Below are 20,608 nucleotides of genomic sequence, written 5' to 3' on the forward strand. Positions count from 1 at the left end.
GGGCATATGTCCCCTGATGCAGTCTGGAACTGAGCCAGCATCTGCTCTGCCTGTGCCACCAGAGCCGCTCAAAGCCTCAGCGCTGGTTTTGCCACAAAGGACCAAGAATCGACCTGTCTTTCTCTTGACCCTATTTTTCTCTGTCCCTGGTCTGGTAAATGGGAAAGTGCTTCAGTCCGAAGACAGACAGACAGACGGAGGAAGAGTCTCAGGATGTGGCTGTCTGTTGCAATAGCTTGAAAGTGAGCCAGCACAACTGCATCGTTGCCCAAAGTAGTAAACAAGCCCAACTGGAGTACGGCGTTGAGATAACGCGGGTGTTCGGTGTCAGCTCTCGAGCTGGGGAGAGTCACCACACAGCAGGGACATTTGTCATTCTTCTCTCTTTCTTTTTATCTTTCTCTTTTTTCTATATGTTTTAGGGAACATAAGAAATGTAGAAGATGAAAACATGACAATGTTTTAAAAAGATTTTTTCTAGTTTAGTAATTTAGGAATTTGCATCTTCTTAACTTTGTCAAAAAAAGAAGAGTTTTTTTGGAGAAAATGAGAAAACCTCCAAACCTCCCACAAGTGCCTGTTAAAATTTTTTTAGCAAAAAGCAGTGACCTGTTTTGGCTAGTTGAAGCTTTTGCATTTATGTTAGCAGCTGCCAGAAGCCCATTTGGAGCAGTGAATTTGCACTTTTACTCGTAGAGGGGTTTTGGAAGGAAGACCCCCTGCTGAGCTACACTCACTGTCCTGAGTTTCTCCCATAGGATGCTGAAAGAGAACCTCTGATGTACATATAGGTATAGCACACTGAAGGTTTTTAAACATCTTACAGTAAATTTTGGAAACACTGATCTTAACCCAGGCCCCAGCTAGTATGGCCAAGCAGAAAGACTTTTTATGTGCAATATCCAGAGATACAGATTTTGACCAAATGCTTGCGGAGTCCCTGGTTAATTCTTATGTAGTTAGTACAAGGATAATTTTTATTTTTTTTATGTTTGGGAAAGAGCAATGCTTGCCAAAATATGCTGTTGTGTCTAATGAAATATTTTTCAAGATTAAAAGCTACTATACTACCTCTCAGTAATGTTGGTCACTGCTTAAATCCCTCAGCAACTTCAGAAAATATTTGGTAAAATATTTAGTATGTTACAGCTTGTTTGTCAGTATTTTCTTTTCTTTTTTTTTTTAATTATCTTACACCATTGTAAACCAGGAGAAAACCCACACACTTCAGCATGCTTTACTATTTGTTCTGCACCAGTCCTGTGCTTCTGGAATGCCATTGTCAGCAGAATTTGGTGAGGGGAGGGGGAAGCAGGCAGGGTGGTGGTTTACCAGCCTATAGCAGGCATAAGCATTCTGGCAAATTCAAGAATTTTTGACCCAATTGTCTTTAGGATCAGAACCTCTGAATTTTAATAGCTGTCTGGTGATTGCAGAAGCCTCTTTATCTGCATCCTTCCTCTACATGATAGCAGCAAATCCATCGTCTCCACCAGCTGCAGTTTATAACCTCTTTGAAGAGTGTCAGATGGTGCTGGTGTGATGCACTTCGCACTCGGAGAGCATCAGCCCAGTTACTCTGCAGGGAGTGAGGGACCGGCTCAGTAATATCTGCCAGTTCAGAAGCCGGGGCCAGAGAACTTCTGCACATTTTTGGGAGTTTGTGTGCTAGATGGGTAAGATGCCCACTGCCTGTGCAGAATAATGGAAGATACTATCGAGAGGGAGTAAAGAAGCAGTAACTGAAAGCAGCTTTTGCAGGGCTATGGAAGGATTTCATAAAACTCTGAATCTACTTTATGAAATCTACTCCCCTGCAGGGTTGCAAGCTGGTGTGGTAGCCTGGCTTCAGACAGCAAAGGATCTCCTGGCCCCATTACTCTGCATGTTGCCACTGAGGGGCCTCCGGGCAGCCTGTGTGCCCCACCAGCAATGTCCCACCAGCTCTGCACACAGTGGAATCCCACTGCGTTTCTTCCAGAGGCGCCTCTAAATCCCTAGGGGCAGGAGCTGATTTTGTACAGCATGCAAGAGCGCTTGAAATGCCTGTGTAGAGCCTGCTGCTCTGTTGTGAGAGGTTGAGGAATCTAAGTGAACGGTCAACTTCTTGAGATTTAGGAAACAGTCTGGTATTTAGGCTAGAGTAAAAACAAATGTTCCCTGCAAGAGCAGATGAGGATGCTGTGTTTCACTTCCTGGAATTTAGGGCTGGCAAAGACGGAGTCCTTTTAATTCATATCATATCAAGGTCTTTTGCACATTCCTTCTGAATGGGAGATGCTGGAAATGGAAAGTTGGCTCTGGTTTTTATGTGTTTCCAAAACAAAGTCCTTTTGGGGGTATTCTTGACATAGATTGAATGAGTGAAACAAAAAGACTAGAAACTTTGCTTAGAACCCCACCTTTAGGACACCGGTTTTTCTGAGACATCTAACAGACCCCTGTAGATACAGCTTGTTACATATAATGTTGTCCTCATAGATTTTCTGGTTTACCATTTTAGTTTTCCAAAAGTGAAAAACATTATGGGTGATCACTGTGACATCAAAGAAAACAAGCTCATCCAGTCCTTTTTTTTTCTTGCTCACTGTAACTTCATGGATTTCAGCACTTATCCCTCATTTACACCAGTGAAGACACTGCATCTGTAAAGTGACTGGTATTTTTTTCCAGTATAACTAGTACTAAACATGAGCGGATCCATTTCATTTACTTCATCAAACCCGATCTCCTGGACCATAACTTTGACAGGTATTTCATGTGTGATATACACAGGCCTAAAGTTTTCCAAGCTAATATGAACAGAAATGGTAGGCAGTCTAAGCTTACAGCTTTGTAGCCTTGTAGCTGCTTTACTCAATTGTGAAGTGCATAATTAACTTAAATCCCAGCAAGAGGACACAAGCCTCTGCCTATGGTTTCTCCACAAGCTTAGCTGTTCCTTCTACCCTGAATTTTCCCTTCCCCAGACAAACTCATGCTCCTAATGTGGATCTAATCACTGTGTCTGCTTTAATCATCAGCAAAACCACTTCCCACCCAAATGAAGAACTTAAGGACTGGCATCAATGCATTTCAATAAGCCTGGAGACCTGTCACCACCACTGCAGAGACTAGGAAGATGCAAGTTCTGTCTGTACCCTTTGCACGTGGCATTTCTTGCACTGTGGTCTGGTTCAGGTTCCAGGTCTCAGTGTAATTCCTGGATTCAGGAGACCACAGACTGTGCCCAGATCTTTCCCAGGAGAGTGCGGTTTTGGAGATGCCTGTCAGGCCACAGGACACTTCTGGTACCAGAGGCACTACATCAGGTTTTGGGAATGGGACAAGCTTCAGGTAGTAATGAACGCAGGAGCGAGGGGGGTGGATTTTTACCATACTCTCGTTAGTGCTCCCATTTCACTTAACTGTGTGGAGGAAACCCAGTCCCTCTTCCTGCAAAAGATGTGTAAAAGTGGCATTGCAGCCTGCTGTGGAGGGATCATATGTGTGCACCACCCACAATTACCCTGTCTCAGCTCTGCCTCCACTGTTAACTTAAGAATGAAAAAAAGCATCAATACAAAATTGCTTATTGGCTGTTTTAGAGCTTCTGTACAATCCCTCTTTCTTCCTCCCTCCTCCCTGTGGTCTCCAGAGCTGAACCCTCCTAATGCTCCAGGGCAAGAGCCACAGGGATGCTCTTTTCCAGGCTCCAAAACCACAAAGACCTGACGAGGAAAGAGTAGCCTCACAAGCAGCCCATAACCAGTGTGGTTGGTGGCTGCGTGCCTTCCATCTGTGTTCTGCCCCCAAGGACTGCCAGGTTGCTGCCAGCACATGCCAGCAAGCATGTCCTCGAGCGTGTTGCTGTCCTGTCCCTCTGGCCACATCTGCAGGCTTGTTGTGTGGTGGAGCTTGTCCTCAGGTCTCCCCAACAGATGGTAGAAACCAAAGTCCATATGGGTTAGTCATCACATTGCCATATCAGGATGTCACATTCAAGCTCTGACATCAGGATGACATCAGATTTCTCAGAGCTGACTCCTTACCAAAGCAAGCCATGGTGCCAGGATATTTTGGATTCACCACCTGCTCTCAGAATCCAAACAGGGTCAAAACAGTCACTCCTGGCATGTTTTAACCTCTGTGGAGATCTGAAAGCATTTCTCCTTGAAGGACACCTCACCGCAGCCTACTTGGTGTTTGGCTTTTGTGGTGTCTCCTTTCTGCTGTGGCTGCTGGAGATGCCACGGGAGTTGCAGAGCCAGCGAAACTGGGGAGCTGGGCGGAGGGAGCCCACGGTGCCTGTGCTTACAGCCACTGCTTGTTTTATTTTTGCTTCTGGGTGGGGAGCCAGCAGTTGGTTTTAATCCCAGTTTGAATGCATCTCTCTCAGGGTCTGGCTCTCTTCTTGTGTAACGCTGTGTTGCTGAGATATTCTGGGACACTTTTACTAACCATGGCAGAGATACATTCCCGGAGACTGGAGCGAGGGTGTTTTTCAGTGCAGGGCCACATGTTTGAGTGATTCCAGCTGGGAAACCCACTCTCTGTGGTGGTCTGATGGAGCCCAGGTTTACTGACCTTCATAAAACTGTGCCACCCACTGCAGTAAGCCCCCCCTCCATGCCACACACATCCCCCTTTGCACTGCATACCCCCGTGAGCTGGGACTTCAAACTTGCTTCTCCTGGGTTTCTGCAGGCAGAGCAGTTTAGAGTCAAGGATGGCAACCAGGAGAAGTAAGGAAACGAAGCTGCCCATGAATGACAGCAAGTTTCATTCAGGCTCCAGTGGACTCTTTGAGAAATCCAACATGTTTTTTTGAAAGTAAATTTGTTACATCCTTAATTCCAAATAATCCCCGCTGCTGAAAGGGGGTGCAAACATCCTCTGCTGTGATCCTGCTTCTCTTCTAGTCTTCAGAATAATTGAGGGATGACACTTACACAAGGTGACTGACTACCCTAGCCTCTCTTGTCCCCCTTATCTCCATTCGGATGCTAATGATGGTTTAAACCAATGTTTGTGATTCACGGGCCTAAAGCAAAGCTAGGCAGAAGGTCTGTAGACAGTACGGGAGCTAGCTGTTTTTCACTCTCCTTCTTTCCTAAGTCAATATTGGGATAGGCAGCAATGAAAAAAGCCAACATACGGAGAAGGAATTTGAAGCTGGGAGAGCTTCAGAAGCTGTCAGAACAAGCAGCCCCACAGGGCAAAGGGCAGCAGAGAGGCACTGGCAGGTGCTAAGTGGGCTGGGGGACCATTTGTCTCCCAGGAAAAAAAGGCATTCGACTCTTCAGATATTTACAATGGCTTCTGTACATGCAAACTGTCTAACTACCTATATATTCTAACCTCCTGTAAGCAGAACTGCGTGCCTCTGACTTCCCTGTTAACAGCAGAGGCTACAGTTCTACTTCCGAGCGCGGTTTTGATCAGCCCCCAGCTGTACAGCTGCTGATGTTTCTGGAGTAAAGCATTTCCTCGAACCCTTCATCTTGTCAAGTTGACTAAATCCTACTATGTTTTGGAAAAGGATAATCGGAGCAGGCTTCATAGATTCATTCAGACCACCAGAGACTCTGCTTGCAATCTTAACGAGAGGTTCCCAACAAAGTTTCTGTAGAGGCATGGATTCAAAGAATACCTTTTTCTTACAGTAATACAAAGCATCTTGGGAGAAAAATAACTGAGCAGAGGAATTGTAAGTTTGGTGATGGATAGGAATTGCAAGAATTGATTTGGATTTACTTTGGCTTTACAAATGTTTTCTCCCATCACAAGGAGAGAAGGAAAGGAAATTCTATATTCTCTTGACAATGAGGAGAGCACGTTTCTATTCCCTTTGACTATGAAAATAGAAAATGGGGTTCAAGTGACCTGTTTCTACTCTATTCCTTCTTTGCAGTGGACAAAAAGAGCAAGGTAAAAGCATTGTTCTGATCCGAGTGTTTTTTGTATCCTTACTGCTATTCCTTCAGCACTTAGCCTGTTTAACATGGGACAAAGGGAGCAAAACATGGATGGGAATAGGGGCCAGGAAGGTGAGAGATTACCCCACAATTTCCTTTCTCTGAAAGAAATCTCAAATGTATAAAATCAGAATGGGCTCCATCTTCCCAGCTCTTGCAGCACAGGTCCTTTCAGTCTGGGCTCTGCCGTGTTTGCTTCCTGCGTCCCTCCGAGGCACCCCCACAGGGTGGAGGAAGGATGGGGGGTAGGCTCAGCGCAGCAGGAACTTGGGGCACGGCGTGTGTCTCACTGATTCCCGACTCTACAAACCTGCTCAACAAATGGCTTGAAAGATTGCTTTGTGAAAGAGTCAGCTTCACCGTGATGCCTTTGTTCACTGATTCAGCAAGGAGTCCTCCAGCAAAAAAGAAGGCAGACAAGGCTTGATATTCCTGTACTTCTAAAATTACAAACAAGATTTGATGACTCCTACATCCCAACCCCACTTAAAAAGAGCAAAACACATTTTTCAAGTCTGTATTCTTCATATACCACAAGGAATGAAAGACAGCTGATTCTTTTCTTACCCTTCTTTTCCTACACACCCTAAAGGAAGATCTGATTAACCTGTAGTCAAAGTCTAGGACCACTCAAGAGAATGACAAACATCCTTGTGATTTCGTTGGGGCTGAATGCCACACTTGGAAAAAAATTGGCTGACATCTCATCAATCGCAATTAAATTATGATAAAATAGTTTCTATTAAGGACATGGGTCTAACAAATGAAGTGATATCAGACAGAGAAACTGTTAAAGGACATCTTGCCCTTTGATTCATGTGAGACAGAAAAATATCTAATATTTATGGGTTCTTCAGTTTTTCAGCATTCCTTTGGAGACTCCTTTCAGAGTTTGCTTCCCCTTCCCAGGGATACTAAGCATCTGCCTTCTGAAAACTGCTCCTTCTTAGTGTGATGAGTTTAGCAGTCGGATAACAAGATTTGCACCACAAAAAAAAATACCCTGTTGACAAGTAAAGTATAAATTCAGATTCGTTGCAATGCCTGTGTTGTGGCTAGAACAGCAAAATTCATGACTTCACCAGCAAGAGGAAGCTTCCTACTGACACATCAGCAATTGTATCATTTTAATGGATTTTTTTGTTTGTTTGTTATTTGGACCATGTCCTGCAAAATGATTGGTTTCTGTACATAACATATTTTAAACACAGTTGGTTATCAAGGGTTAACTTGGTTAGTGGAACCAAAGTGAAAGTTTTAAAATACTGCTGCCATGGAGAACAACTGCCTTCAAAGCGCCTATAGCATATGTTATTTTAAAGAGCACTGAAACAATGTCCTGGTTTGAATTATTTTTCTTCACAGTACTTCTCTAACTTTATTGCCAAAGAAAAGACTTCCAGAGCCAATTTTTAATCTTAATTGTACCAGATTCAATCTGGAATATTTCCCTTGAAGTTAGTTACACCAGATTTACACAAAGCAGAATCTGGTCCAGTTTCCACATCAGACTCTTTCTCAAAAGATAATTTAGGTTAAAAAACAGAGCATCTGACTAAAACAGCCAGCAGTCCAAGGATCAAAACCTACCTACATGCTGCTGTATCCCCTGTTCTTCAGCTACACCAGCGCTTCCCTGTTAAGCCTGAGCTGTAGCTTCACATCCATGGCTGCAGGGAAGGGACCTATACCTGCATTTTCTTCTCATCTGACTTTCTTGTTCCTCCCTCTCCAACCACCCTGCTCAAGCATATAAATGAGTAGTCTAAAGGATTGTCAACAGCAGACAGGGAGATGAACATGGAACTGAGGCAGAAATTGCTCCCTGCAGAATTAGGTGAGATACAGAAAGAAACCTGGTGACTTCAGACAGAAGAGGAAGCCCAAACAGTCTTTCATATAGGTGACAGAAAAAAGAGGAACAGTTTCCCCTGACCTTTCAGTGTGTCAGTCCGTCCTGTCTCTCCACTAAAGAAAGAAAACTGAATGTGTGGGCTTCAGCCACTGGCACTCTTGAAACGGCTTTAGGTGTGATTGGCACCAGCTGTATTTCTTCCATCACAGATTAGGGTTATAGAACTAACCTCGATCTTGTGTTTGAGTACAAGAAACACACAGCACTGCAAGAAGGATAACAATGTGATTCACACCTCCTGCCAATGCACCTCCAGCACAATCCTGGTACATAAAAGTAGAGTGAGTAACTGAATCAGATGACTAAGAGGAATGACTAAATTTGTTTCCAGCTCTGGAGCTTTTTGATGACTGTGTCAACATGGGTGCTGATCCTTGCAGTACCTAATGGTAGATTAGGGTTTGAGCTGTTTTGGAAAGTACCGGGTGAAACTCATAACCTCCACTGTCTCCACACAAACCCCAATTCTGCAAGCTCCTAGGAGGCATTGATGACTTTCCTTATCCTTTATCCTTGAGATGGGGGAGACTCATGCTCAGAATCTCTCTGTGCCACAGAAACAGAGGGATTGTGTTTTGTTTGTGATGGTGTTTTGGAGCATGAAACATCCATGGAGGAGAGGGATCCTTTCAGAAAGCCAATTATAATTCAGAAACCTTGGCCATAGCTCCTGTTATTCTGCAGTAAATCATCCCGAAGGGATATATTGTTTATCACTAAGCATCAGAAGAAAACCTCTTGTGGGATGCAGCAGAAAAATGGCATCCAACATCTGGAACAAGGGCAATTCAGGGTAGTCTGTAAACACACACATTGGATCTCCCCTGAATTTGGCACTTGGTGATGCTCAGCCTATCTTGGCTCTTCCGTGCCCATGGGAGGGATGTGTGGTGGATGTGGTCAGCCCAGGCACGGGCAGAGACTGACACTGACACAGACCAGGGCTGGCCCATGCCCATCGTGTCAAGGGTGACAGTGACTATTATGTCCTGGGTGGCCTCCACACCGAGCCAGCTCCCCCGTGCAGAACTCAGGGCTGGGTCCTCAAGCACAGCAGCCTGAGGGGGCAAAGCTGGTACTAATAGTAAATAGATGTAGAACCAAAGCATCCTGGTCTGGCTGCGGTTTTGTCCTGCTGTAATCCATTAATTGCTGCAGCTTGAAAGAAGAGAGGCAGCGATAATGGTCTCGGGAGTTATGAACTGAAATCAAACCTGGGCTGAATCAGCAGAGGAGGTGCTTTGATTTCAGAGGGAAAACTTGCCATCTGTGGCACGGGAGGAATGGTCCTCCCTGCTTCACTTGCAGCATCCACATCCCCCGAGCTGCCGAGCCCTGCTCGCGGCGGCCCGAGGCAGGACAGGCTGGATCTGCAGGGATGAAGCCCTCAGACTGTCGGGGGTGGGCGGGCGGCCCCGAGCCTCACCCTCCGCAAACCCGCTCGATCCCTTCGTTAACACCAGAGCCGCCCCGGGGCGGGCTGGGCCTCGGCGGGGCCGGCCCGGCTGCTCCCGCGGGCTCCGGTGCCCTCTAGTGTCGCGGGCGGCGGCGACGCTGCCCGCGCACCTCGGCCGGCCCGGCGAGGGGCACCTCCGGGACCCCCCGCCCCGACGGGGCGGCGGCGGCGCCCGGGGCTCCCCGGCCCGGGATCTGGGGCGCCGGGGCAGAGCGGCGCGGCGGCGGCGGCGGGCTGGCCGGGGGCACAGCCCGTGTTCCCCTCGCCTTCTCGCCCCTGCACGGCGTTCGGGCTGCTTCTGGACCAGAGCAGCCTGTTCATCCTGCCCCAGTCAAAAAGTCAGCGCGGGAGCAGAAGGGAAAACAAAGCCTGTTTTTCATAGAATGAGGCTTCCACGGCTGTTTTGGCATCTTTTAATGTCAAGAGCCAAACGCAACAATGAAAGCAAAACAACCCGACGTTGTGGCAGCAGCGGCCTCAGTGGGGAAACGACGGGCACGGGGAACTACCTTAACCAGCCATGTGGGGAATCAAAATAAAGGTTGGGGAGGGCAGGCTGTGCAACGTTAGTTTCTTTTGTCTGGCTCCCTGTCCTGCCGGTGACACGGGATCCCTGCTATTCAGAGCCAAATTCTGTTGAGCAAACAAAATGAGGGAATCTGGTGTTGTGGAAAGAGGGAAAGAAAAAAAACCTCACCCAACAAAACCCCAACTGCTAGGACTGTAAATGCACACAGGGCCCTCCTGTGGGCAGCGCACATCTCCCGGGGGGCCGGGGGGTGGGGGTGGGTGTTGGCGACCCCCTGACTTGCTCCTTTTCTGCCTCAGGAAGCCCTCTCTGCCGTTGTTCTCCTCCCTCCGCGATAGATGCGAGCGGAGATGTATCGAGACAAGCGATGAAAGGCCGCTCCGCTTTCTCCCTCTCTCAGGGGTCTGAGGGGTGTCTGCTCCAGGCTGTGGCTGCTCCACACCGCGCAGGGGTTCCTGCTCCGAAAGGTAAAAGGGGCGAGCAGGCTGCGGCTGACCCCCCGCACCGCGCAACGTGGGTACCGCTAATCAAAACCAGACCTGCCTCCCCACCGAGACAAAGGGCTGCGGCCCCACGGCGGGGCTTCGCGCGGGGCCCGAGCCGGGGCACCCCTGCCGCCCCCCGCAGGAGCCCGCTGGGACCCCACATGGGCCACCTATCGGGCTGCCTCGTAGCCCCGGCCAGCTGAGCGCCGCCCGGCTCGCCCTTGGGAGACAGCCGCAGGAAAGGGCTCGTTACTTGCAGCAAATTGGGACTTCTCCAGGGGAGGGGGGTGGGGGATGCTCGCAGGCTCCCAGCCCGCCTGCAAGCGTCCGAAAGCTGAACGAGCCGCCCTGCAAAAACACACCCCGACGGTGCTCGCTGCTCGGACCCTGCCGGCGCTGCGGGCCCGGGGAGGGACCCCCACCCCCCGGGGGCAGGTTGGCAGCATAAACAGGCGAGAGCGGCTCTAGCCCGGGCGCCGCAGTTTTGTTTAAGATGTGCGGCTCCCATCTGTTGCCGCGTAAACACACGCTAGCGGGATGCCTCATGCTCCAACTCTTCGGGGGAGGGGAAGGCGGGAGGAGAGGGGAGAGGAGAGGGGAGCCGCAGCGGTAAAAATCCCCCCACCCCCAGCCTGTCCTCTCGCTAACCCCAAGTCCCCCACGCCTCCCTGGACGGGACCCCCCTACGCCACGCGGGGCGGTGGGTAGAGCTCCGCAGCCGTCCCGGAGGGTTTGTTTTAGCTACCACCTCCCCTGCGCGGGCCGACCCCGCGGCACCGCGACCCTTCGGAGGGGGATCGGCCCCGCGGCTCCCGGCCCCTTGGCGGGGCGCTCCCCGCGGCGGCCAGCGTGGAGCCAGCCCTTGGCGCGGGGAAGGGGGAAACCACGTCGGGGAAAGCGTCCCTGCTTCCCCGGGGGTGCTCTGGGTGACAGGACACCGCCGTCCCGGTCCCCGCAGAGGCCGTCGGGCACCCGCAGCGCCAGCCTGGCCTGGCAGGCAGCTTTGCCAGTCCCCCAACCTCAATTTTTATTTTTCGCTGGGTCTTAGGAGATCCACGTGGAAGCCGTTAACGACCCCTCGATAATGATCGTGACAAAGGCATTATTCAAATGAGGCAGGTAATTACAACCAGAAGGCGCCGCCTCCCCTTTCCTTTTGTTCCCTTCTTTTTGCGAGAGAAACTCTCGCATTGCATGCCGTTCTGACGGTACTTCGTCGGGAATCACCTCCACGGCCTCGCACGTTAAACCACGTACGTTCACACCGGTAAATTACGGGCCGAGCCCAGCAGGATCGCCTCGGAACTCACGGGCAGTTGCTGCCGCCGGTCTGAACAGCACATCTCCGTAGGGCTGAAATCTGCAGGAGCCCGCAGCTCCGACCCAAGTGATGATAGTACTTTTCCCTCCACAAATTAAGGGATTCAGGCTGCTACGTGCGCTCGCTCCCCCCCTCCCCCCCTTCCTCCAGGTAGAGTGTTCCAGGCTGCGGTGTGCTTTTTTTTTGCCCTGGGTTGGGTTGTGGGGTTTTTTTGTTGTTGTTTTGTTTGTTTGGCCATCTTTTTGACTCACTGGGAGCCTGTTGTTTATTCACAAGCATTACGGTATCCTGTTAGCATTCCGACCAGGGGCTGCTCACAGATTTGACTCCGATGATTTCCTGGAGGAACATGTGGAAGCAATAGTGGGGTTGTGCACTCAGCCGAGCCGGGGATGCACTGGTGGCGGGCGTGCAAGGGGCCGGGAGCCCCGCCGGGGACACTGCGGGCCCAGCCAGCGGCACCTCAGCCCGGGAGCGCTTTCCAGGGCAGCCGATTCTGGTTTCTGCCCCCGCCCCCCCGGGGCATCTTCGCTTCGGAGGTTTATTCTCCTTAGGAAAGAGAACAGGCACTGTATGCTGGCTCTCGCCTCCGAGAACGAACTTCTCTCTTGTTTAATACTAAAAGGAAAGAAGAGGTGCGGGGTGTGTGTGAGCCTGGGAGCGGGAGCAGCCCCGGGCGCAGCGCTGGGCCGGTGCCCTCCCCAGGGGCCGGCGGGCGGGCAGGGCCTCCCCGCCGCTCCTTTCCTGGGGCTGCACTGCCCCCTCTCCCGCGGCCGCCGCATCGCCCCGCCGGCCCCGCTCGCCTCCCCGCCACGGAGCCCGCCGCACCGGGCTCCTGGCAGCGCCCCGGCAGCTCCCCCGGCCGCCCCTTATCGCCAGCCGATAGCGACGGTCAACAAAGCAGAGATAGCCGGTGCTGGCTCCCCGGCGGGGATCAAAGCTCCGTCTGGAGCGTGTTCAAACAGGAGGGACGCGGCCGTGCGCTGCCCCGGCCCCCGCAGGCACCCCCGGCCCGGGCGCTCCTGGGCGTCGCGCTGGGCAAAGCGGAGGCAGGGGATGAGAAGAGCTTCCTCGGTGCCGTCGGAGCAGCGGGGCTGGGGGGGCCGGCTCCTGGCGAAAGTTACCTTTCGTTGCGTCTTTCATTCATAAACGTTAGTGAGTCGTCTCTCCCCCTCTCTCCCAGTGCCTCCCGCTCCGGGCTGCCTCACGGCCGTCCGTCCAGCTCTGGAGCCCGAGCCGCAGCTCGGCAGTGTGCAAAGGACACGAGGAACCCGCGAATTCGTTTCCAGATCCAACTGCCCATCCATAAACTCACAATGTGACCGTGGACGCCGAGCCCGGCGCCCGACCCACCGTCCTGGAGGGTCTGAGGAGAGAAGACTCATTCATGAAATTGGGAGCGCTCGGAGTTTTTATGAAAGTTTTTTGGGCTTTTTTTGGGGGTTGTTTTTGTTTTTTATTTTCTCCCCCTGCAGTGCAAAACTCCCCGCTCCCCCCTTTCCTCCCCCTCGCCCCTGCCATATGGCTAACCTCCCCCCTCCCCTGCAAGGCTGGTGAAATCTGGAGGCAGAGGCTGGCCCCCCTGCCTGCGTAAGAGCCTCCCGTCGGCGCGCCCGCCTCCGGCCGCGGGGCTGGGTGCGCCGGGCGAGCCAGGGCGGCTCTTATTCTGAAGGGGCCGGAGGGGGGCTTCATTTCCTGACAGCTATTTACTTAAAGCAAATGATTAGTTTTGGAAGGATGGACTATAACATTGAATCAATTACGGGACGCGGTTTGTGAGACCATTACAGTCGGATCGGGAGGGAGGGCGAGCGGGAGGGTAAGAGCGCGGCTGAGCGGGGAGAGTCACAAAAGACGTGGACATATTTTGGATATTTTACAATCTGCAGGACTGGGGCTGCGGATTATAAAGGAGAAGGTAAGAGGTGAGGGGCAGTTTCCCCACCTTTTTCTGTTTTTCACCTTTTCTCCCGCTTTTTTTCCTCTCTTTGATTTCTTTTTCTTTTTCTCCTCCGTTTATTTGTTGTTGGTTTGGTTTTGTGGTTGTTTCTTTTCTTGCCCTCTTTCCCCGACGCTCTGAGCCGGGCGGGGAGCTCCCTCCCGCGGGGCGCGGGCGGCGGGGGGCGGCGGGCGCGGGCGGCCCCCGCGGAGGGCAGCGCGGAGCCGGCCGTCGGGGCGCGGCGGCGAGCGGCGCGGGCAGCGCTAATGACAAACACATTGGGACGGTGGGGGCCACCGCTCCGCATTCCTGCCGCGGGGGCGGGAGCGACCCTCCGGGGCTCCGCGGGCAGCGGCGGCGTCCGCCCAGGGGGGACGGGAGGACGCGCACCAACAAAGCAAGCGGCTCCCCCTTTTCTCGCATCCCTCGGTCCCTTCACCCCGCTGCTCTCCCGTCCCTTCCCCCACTCTTTGTTTTTCACCACCTTTCCCTCTTCAGACCCCCCTTCCCACCTCACTCCCCCTGACCGGGTAGCCTAAAACGCCCCGAGATCCCGAGCGGGGGCGCGCACACAACCCCCTCAAGGCAACCCGAGCGCCATCCCTGCGCGCCCCGTCTTTTTTTAAACGTCTCAGCAGAAGGGAAGATGCTGAATTTAAGCAGGACTGGTACCTGGAGCCCTTCCAGCTTACAGCTCCTTCTCGCAACGGGAACGCCAGCCCTGCCGCATGCCCCGCCGGACTGCTGGAGCCCACCGCCCCCTTCCCCGGGGGAGGGCAAAGCCTTCGCGGCCACCGTTTGGATTTTGTCAAGCGCGGAGGCTGCAAACTTGCCAGACTCTGCCAGGCTGGAGTCCCCTGGAAAAGTCCTAGGAGCAAGTAGGAAATGGCTTTTTGGCTCTCCGCGGCATTGCTCAACATTTTTGGACGCGGACCCCGCGGCCCAGGAGCCGTTCCAGAGAACAGGACTTGAACAGCTTTTTCTGGAGCCAGCAGCGACAGCTCTAGCGAGGCAGCAGCAGCCCCGGGGCGCAGCCGCTAGCCCCGGGGCTTGCCCACATCCCGCCGGGAGGGCGACCGCGGCGCAAAGGAGGGGGCGATGCCCTGGCCCCCGCCCGGGCCGGGAGCACGTTTCCAGTTCCCCTCGATGGCATTTTCGGCGCGTCTCTTGCAAACGTTCCAGCTCCCTGGCACTCCTCCGGGGCCCAAGGCTGCGCGCCCGGGGCGGAAAGGGCATCGCCTTGGTCGCAGGGGGACCGACGGACCCGTCCCCAGGGCTGCGGGCACATCGCTTTCCCTTGGTCCCACAGCTCTGAACAGGGGCACAACATCTGTCCCCCGCCGAGACTCCCGCCCCCTCTCCAGACCCCGCACCCTCGGGGTCCGCGCCTCGCCCGACGGAGAGGGCTGGAGAAGAAGCCCCGGATGGCAGCGCCAGCAGAATTAGCCAGCCCCGGAGGGGAGCACGGCTTCGCTCTGCCCCCTCCGTCTCACCTACCCCGCTTTTCTTTTTCCCGGCTACCTCGCATTAAAAAAACCCCAACAAATAATACCGCTCCAGCTTGGCAAAGGCTTTCCTATTGTTTCCCAGACAAACAGCGAAGTGGCTGGGAGTTGCCATCTCTGCTAGGTTTGCTCCGTGTCCCGGGCAGCCTTTGATCCGCAGCGGCTCCAGCCGTCGGGCTCCGCTGAGGGGCCGCGGCCCGAGGGGGAGCCCCGGCAGTGTCACTTCACTGCTCCCTGGGGGCTGCCGCCAGGGCTCCCCGCGGGCAGGCAGGGTCTGGCAAGCGCCTGCAGCCTGATGGGGACTGGAGAGTGTCAACATACCCCCCTCCCCCCATTCCCACCCCGGTCCCAGCTGGCTGTAGGTGGCCTGCTGTCTCCCCGACAGGGTGCACCAGGGGAAGGGGGGCAGGGAGGCTTGTTATACCCTCGGCATCTCCCAGGGCCGATGCAGGGCCCAGCTGGGATCCCTGCTCGGCTACCTTAATTCCGTGTCCCTGGATGGGGCAAGAGACGGGATCAAAGCAAGGAGATGGGCATCAAAGGTTCCTCTGTCATTGGCTGATCAAAATCTGAACTGTGGAGTCCCGACTTTTAACTCTGGGTCTAGAAATGCTGGGGAAAGATCTCCCAGCAAGGGTCTTCGGCTTTAGTTTCTAGTTAACAAAGAGCATTTTAGAAAGGCCCTCAGCTAAACAGCAGTTTAGCCAACCTTGAAGCTGGAAAAAAAAAAAGTTTGAAGAAAAATGAGACCGCACAAAGCACTGGGATTTAGGAGTCCACAAGCAAACCAGCTCTGCTCTCCCAGCCTGCAGGCGCTCTCCTGCTGCTTTAAAATGAGACCCCTTGTTCTGGTACTGCTCTCCCGGCACCAAGGGGCAGGAGGTGTGCCAGTCCGGCTGCCATTGGGCACTGGGGCCATCTTCCCTGTTATTTGCTTGTTGATGTATGGGAAATCTTCATGCAGCTGTGAGGGTAATATATAGGTATGCGGTTTCAAGAAAGCAGGAAGTAATAAATATTTTAATAAAATACCTCTCGGCAGTACTACAGTATCGAGCTAGGATTAGAGTACAGTGTATATAGACAGAAAAAGTCTCACATACCCCAGACCTTGCTGGTTATTTCCAGCTATACCGGTTGGTCTAAAAATGAGGGTGAAATGTATAACCTTATGCAATCCTCACCTTGCTTGCGTCCTTAGTTCAATTCATGGCCACAATGGCACTACTTCTGCAAGTGAACTCTGAAAATTTTAATAAAAGATGTTTGCTTTGCCTGTTTTAAAGACCAGTGAACTACTTCTGAGAGGTTATTTTTCCTGGTGGTGGCAAGAATTGCTGATAATTTTGAAAAAGCAAGCACGCAAGCAAACAATCCTTTCTCTCCCTCTTGCCTTGCTCTCCTGCTTGACTCATCTCTTTCAGGCCAATAAAGATTTGGGCACCCAAGGGAAAAGTTTGCAACAGCTAGGCTTCCCAGCTCTTGTGGTCAACAGAGATGGATTGTTTTTTCCATGCAATGCTTCTGAGCACTTGAGTTGGGATCTGGGGTGTTCTTTGATTAGATCCTGAGAACCTAAGTGAGATGTTATTCCTTGGAAGTGCCAATCCTTTTGTCTGTTTGCTGAGACAGTCTGGAAAATCCTCTTTGGACTGAGGAGGGGAAATTCAGACTTTGCAAATTTCCCTCCACCTGTAGCTCCTAGTCTGTCCTTGAAGGTTAGGCTGCAGAATTGGGGCTGACTAGTAGGCTTATTGGGTAGCAGCCATCACTGTGTGTCCTGCAGAGCCTGAGGTGCTCTGCAGGACCCCAGCACTGGGCTAGTCTTGGTGCATGGTTATCCCTGTGTACAGGTTATGATGGATGCAAATACTTGTAAAGGGGTGTGGAGAAAGCCTTATTTGAGAAGAATACTTGTCAGTTTTTTTCATTGAAGAAAGTTTGTTTTGTTGTTTGAGCCCTTCCCCAGAGAAACCTTCAGACCCATCTGTTAGCACCACAGGGCAGCTCTGTTCTTATGGAGAACTGAGTTTTCAGTTTGGTAATTGAGAACCTAGAAATGTTTCAGGAGGTCCTGTCTGAACTTTTACGTTTAGCTAGCAACATATGCTGCAAGGAGGAAATGTTCCCCTCTTTTCTTGGGCTGGCCTTAGCTCTTCCTGGAAAATATCAGTCTTCCCAGAAGGACAGACTGCCACTCTGACAAAATCACCACTGAAATTATCTAGCCCTTTCATAATAAAGATAATCACATCACTACGTGCCAGTATTTGCAATCCAGCTAGTGTCTTATCACATATGTAAATACCGAGCAATAGGGACCAGTTGTTGTTTGTTTGGGGTTTGTGGTTTTTTTTTTTGTTTGTTTTGTTTTGTTCTGTTTTGTTTTGTTCAAATAGGTGAACTCGCATGGAATTAAAATGTAAGAAATCGGAATTTTAAGTTGATAACAGGAGAGCCAGTCTATATTCCTTCTGCTGCGCTGGAGACTAGCGTTGTCTTCTGCTCGACGTTTGGCTCACTAATGTGAATCAACATTGCCATCCAGTGGCCAAGAGGGCGAACTGCAGTGACCGGGTAGCTGGCAGGAAATCAGTCTGGTAGTCTCCAGTTTTCTGGCAGATGGGCTAGTTTTCTGTCTTGAAAGAGGTCTTTGTTTGATTTATTGCGGTACGAAAAAATATATACCGTTGGCTCTTCTTGGTCCACCGCCGTGCTTTCTCTCTAGGTCATGTAGAGCAATCACCTTAGGAACATCAGCATTTTCTGAACACCTATTTCCACTGGATTTCTGGATACGTTTTTACTTTGTCTTCTGTGGTGCAGTCAATGAAACCCTTCTTGGTAGGAAGCCAGTGCTTGGCAGTGAGTGTTTGGAAGGTTGGTTCCTTGCTGTTAACAGTTCTTCAGGTGTTATTTTCCTGATTTTTTACCACTAATGCACCCAAGAGAGATACTAGGATTTCAGTCAGATCTTTCAAACCCCAGGGGTTAAAATAGATGCAATGGCTGTTTTATCTTGGGCAATCAGCCTTCCCTGCAGAGAGTACGGCAAACCCCTTGTGGCATCATCTAGCTTTCACTATACATGCCCATGTTAATATTTTAGCTAGCAGTGTTCAAGGTATGCAAGGAATGAAGATTGACTCAAACTTGAGTTGTATGTGTGTTGTCAATACTGGGCTTCAGCTTCCATAAATCTACTGGCTTCAATGAGGTTACACCAACTTACGGTTTGATGGAGCGGTGGTAGGAATTGAACCTGATGTATTTATTCAGGGCTGAGATTTGGGTGGTTTAGGACAAAGAGGACTGCTCTGCCATAAGGAAGGTGGAGAAGCCAAATATAAGTGCATAGAAAATTCATTGTTTATAAATAAACAAAAGCACGTGAATTGTACCTGCTTGGTGTTGTGGGAATGAATAAACTCTCTCTTGCTCACATGTGTGAAGTTGTACCGGTATTAAATCCTGATTCTGGCACTGACGTGTGAGAATATGCTGGTGATGGGACTCCAGCGTGCTCAAGTCAGATGCATGATCTAACTAAATCCAGTTCAAATACATTTTGAATACAGATGATGGTGAATCCTTAGTACATTCTGTCTGTCACAGTGAGGAAGTGTTGCCCTGGGAGTTGATGAGATTAATGGGTCATTGAGGAAAGATCAAAGCTTTGGGTTGTGAAAGAATAGCCAGATGGAGAAAAGAAATTTAGTTAGGTCCTTGTGTTTTTAAACTGCAATGGTAGATTGAGGCACTCAGCTCTTACTGATTTCTATGGCAGCCTAACCAAGACAGCAAATCCAAAGTAGCACTTTGGAAATGTCATCACTGTACTTACAGCAGTGTAGTCACGGGGCTTCAGTCTTCACCTGCACAGGTTTGGCCCTCACACACAGAGCTCTGCAACAGTGCAAGTCCACTTCAGCAGAGCTTCTGCAGACTGGTGTACAAAAGATGAGCTAGCTTTGTTTTTTTCTCCTTCTGTGCTGCATCACTTGCACTGAATAGTCTGGAAAAAACAACATGGAAGGGGGAGAGAAGGAAACTTGGCAGACAGTGGGGTAACATTGTCTTGTGGATGTTGGGAGGCTAGGAGTCAGACCAATAAAGCAGACCATGGTAAGCCTTTAAAGATTTACAATGGGTTACTTTATCAGAAAAAAATTACAGGATATAAATGTGATAAAAATGAGTAAGGATGCTGAAACCGAGGGACTTCTTTGATGCCCAAGAGTCTGTTATCAGTGGGAGACAGATACATAAATACATGGCAATTATTGCTAATTGAAGAATCAGGCAAAATGCCTCATCTCTGCTGGAATGTTGTCAGCTGAATTTCCGAAGTTGTTTGTACATGTTTTTGAGGCTGGTAGTTTGTAAGTCTTCTAATCCTGCTTCTGAGACATTTTTTTGATTATGTTTGATTCAAGTATCAAATACTTTTTGCTTTGCAAAGGCGTACTGTCTGCTCTGCACGTTGCGGGAGGAAAACGGGATAGTTCAGAAACACTCCTTGGCATGTGAGCATTTAACTCCCATACAGCACTGGCATAGTCATAATAACTAGATGCACCTACGTGCTTTCCCATCTCAGCATCAGGAACTGAATACGAGAGGGTGAATAGAAACTCTCCAGAACCTTGGAAAAGTAGTCCCTGTCTTGGCACATCATCCTTTCTTTTACTCCTTGGTGTATGTTTCAGATTAGGGGCTCTTCCATGCAGTCTTTTTTTAATCTATATTGGCTTTGGGCCAAATCCAGTTACCATTAAAGCCACCAACAAAATGTCCATTGATATCAATGGGAACAGGGCTTGTAGGAGCTTGTCCTTTGGAAGTTATCTAGCAGGCTACTTGAGGGTTTTAAGTAGAAATGTCATTAGATGGTACAAAAATTGCACAGATGCTTACTACCATTGTTGCCTCTTCAAGACTGATGCTTTAGGATTATGTGTTTGAAAGCTGAAATTAACGCATGTGATCTATGACTCTCCATGCTGGTTGGGAGAGGAGATGCTCTGCAAACGGCAGTGCTGGTCTACAGTCTATCATGGATTTATTCCATTAGAAAATTTCAGCATATGTTTCAAATAGCTTGTCTCTCGATCAAGGGAATTCTTGCTAAATAAGCAATAAACACTATTGTATTGCATTGTATTCAGTAAGCTATATATATACATATGTACAATGGCAAAACAAAAATATCACTCAGGATTGTACTATTTGTAATAAAAGTAGCTTTACATTATGATTTTTCTCCCACAAAAGCTACTTGCAGCTGAAAGGTCAGATCTTGGTGCATAAAGCCAAGGCAGGTTGCCTGTGAGGGTGCTGCCCCTGTGCAGGGGTGTTTCTGTGGGCTCGGCGCTGGGGGCTGCAGTGGGTGTCAGAGCTGCTTGCAGGCTGTTGGGAAGGGGGATGCACCGGGACTTGGCTCCTTACACTGCTGGTGGAGAGAAGGGGCTGTGGTGCCTTAGCTGTGTTCCCTGTGCCAG

The 20,608-nt window shown here is 50.6% G+C and overlaps 1 protein-coding gene and 1 long non-coding RNA gene across 3 annotated transcripts in view; one reads left to right on the plus strand and one right to left on the minus strand.

The window, feature by feature from the left end:
* Positions 1–1,163: 1,163 nt before the first annotated feature.
* Positions 1,164–12,924, minus strand: LOC308063333. The gene is made up of 2 exons (XR_013927925.1): positions 12,788–12,924; positions 1,164–12,281 (listed from the first exon to the last, which is right to left on the minus strand). It is a non-coding gene; the product is annotated as an uncharacterized lncRNA (long non-coding RNA).
* Positions 12,925–13,453: 529 nt separating this feature from the next.
* The window catches only part of PDGFRA (platelet derived growth factor receptor alpha), a 35,667-nt gene continuing 28,512 nt past the window's right edge, over positions 13,454–20,608 (plus strand). Inside the window, exon 1 of one of the 2 annotated variants that reach the window (XM_080385943.1) lies at positions 13,454–13,581. The gene's annotated coding sequence lies outside the window, so the exon portion shown is untranslated. Of the gene's footprint in view, positions 13,589–20,608 lie in introns of both variants that reach the window. The other variant, XM_080385944.1, reaches the window with a different exon arrangement.

The sequence above is a fragment of the Falco punctatus genome, assembly GCF_963210335.1.
Source record: "Falco punctatus genome assembly, chromosome: 1".
NCBI lineage: Eukaryota > Metazoa > Chordata > Aves > Falconiformes > Falconidae > Falco > Falco punctatus.